The following is a 2,500-nucleotide window of genomic DNA, read 5'->3' as shown; positions in this document are numbered from 1 at the left end:
GTTACCCAAACATACTAACAACACACCAAACATAAACCAACATGTTACCCAAACATACTAACAACACACCAAACATAAACCAACATGTTACCCAAACATACTAACAACACACCAAACATAAACCAACATGTTACCCAAACATACTAACAACACACCAAACATAAACCAACATGTTACCTAAACATGCTAACAACACACCAAACATACTCCATCCAACATGTTACCCAAACATACTAACAACACACCACACATACTCCAACATGTTACCTAAACATACTAACAACACACCAAACATACTCCAACATGTTACCCAAACATACTAACAACACACCAAACATAAACCAACATGTTACCCAAACATACTCCAACATGTTACCCAAACATACTAACAACACACCAAACATAAACCAACATGTTACCCAAACATACTAACAACACACCAAACATAAACCAACATGTTACCCAAACATACTAACAACACACCAAACATAAACCAACATGTTACCCAAACATACTAACAACACACCAAACATAAACCAACATGTTACCCAAACATACTAACAACACACCAAACATAAACCAACATGTTACCCAAACATACTAACAACACACCAAACATAAACCAACATGTTACCCAAACATGCTAACAACACACCAAACATACTCCAACATGTTACCCAAACATACTAACAACACACCAAACATAAACCAACATGTTACCCAAACATACTAACAACACACCAAACATACTCCAACATGTTACCCAAACATACTAACAACACACCAAACATACTCCAACATGTTACCCAAACATACTCCAACATGTTACCCAAACGTACTAACAACACACCAAACATAAACCAACATGTTACCCAAACATACTAACAACACACCAAACATACTCCAACATGTTACCCAAACATACTCCAACATGTTACCCAAACGTACTAACAACACACCAAACATAAACCAACATGTTACCCAAACATGCTAACAACACACCAAACATAAACCAACATGTTACCCAAACATACTAACAACACACCAAACATAAACCAACATGTTACCCAAACATACTAACAACACACCAAACATACTCCAACATGTTACCCAAACGTACTAACAACACACTCAAACATAAACCAACATGTTACCCAAACATGCTAACAACACACCAAACATAAACCAACATGTTACCCAAACATACTAACAACACACCAAACATAAACCAACATGTTACCCAAACATACTAACAACACGTTACCCAAACGTACTAACAACACACCACACATAAACCAACATGTTACCCAAACATGCTAACAACACACTTCACATAAACCAACAAACATGCTAACAAAACACCAAACATACTCCAACATGTTACCCAAACATACTCCAACATGTTACCCAAACATGCTAACAACACACTTCACATAAACCAACAAACATGCTAACAACACACCAAACATACTCCAACACGCTAACTACACATCAATGCATCAACACTTGTGTGTGTGTGTGTGTGTGTTCCAGACCCTGAGGAATGAGACGGTCCCCGGGCCAGAGAACTGCACCTCCCCAGCCCTCTGTTGGTGTTCCCAGGACCTCTGCTACACTCTACATAACATCTCAGAGACCTACAACATACAGACATGTACGTACTCAGTCAACAAGCAGGAAACACTGTTCCCATGACAACTACCGTCTGTCTCCAATGACCCTATACCCTGACGAGGGCCAATGGGGCTCTGGTCTAAAGTAGTGCACTATATAGGGAATAGGGCTCTGGTCTAAAGTAGTGCACTATATAGGGAATAGGGCTCTGGTCTAAAGTAGTGCACTATATAGGAATAGGGCTCTGGTCACTAGTAGTTCACTATATAGGGAATAGGGCTCTGGTCACTAGTTGTTCACTATATAGGAATAGGGCTCTGGTCTATAGTAGTGCACTATATAGGGAATAGGGCTCTGGTCACTAGTTGTTCACTATATAGGGAATAGGGCTCTGGTCTATAGTAGTGCACTATATAGGAATAGGGCTCTGGTCTATAGTAGTGCACTATATAGGAATAGGGCTCTGGTCTAAAGTAGTGCACTATATAGGGAATAGGGCTCTGGTCTAAAGTAGTGCACTATATAGGGAATAGGGCTCTGGTCTAAAGTAGTGCACTATATAGGGAATAGGGCCCTGGTCTAAAGTAGTGCACTATATAGGGAATAGGGCTCTGGTCTAAAGTAGTGCACTATATAGGGAATAGGGCCCTGGTCTATAGTAGTGCACTATATAGGGAATAGGGCTCTGGTCTATAGTAGTGCACTATATAGGGAATAGGGCCCTGGTCTAAAGTAGTGCACTATATAGGGAATAGGGCTCTGGTCTATAGTAGTGCACTATATAGGGAATAGGGTGCTATTTGGAATGCTACCATGTCCACCTTTCACACGGAGTCTTCAAATACTGTAGATACTTTTATCAGCATTTATATTTTGTGTCTGAGTG

The 2,500-nt window shown here is 40.0% G+C and overlaps 1 pseudogene; it reads left to right on the top strand.

The window, feature by feature from the left end:
• The window catches only part of LOC118382339 (sodium-dependent phosphate transport protein 2B-like), a 26,986-nt pseudogene that overhangs the window by 15,708 nt on the left and 8,778 nt on the right, over nucleotides 1-2,500 (top strand).

Source organism: Oncorhynchus keta, unplaced genomic scaffold (assembly GCF_023373465.1).
Source record: "Oncorhynchus keta strain PuntledgeMale-10-30-2019 unplaced genomic scaffold, Oket_V2 Un_contig_4568_pilon_pilon, whole genome shotgun sequence".
Lineage (NCBI taxonomy): Eukaryota > Metazoa > Chordata > Actinopteri > Salmoniformes > Salmonidae > Oncorhynchus > Oncorhynchus keta.
This window is presented reverse-complemented; position numbering and strand designations above follow the sequence as displayed.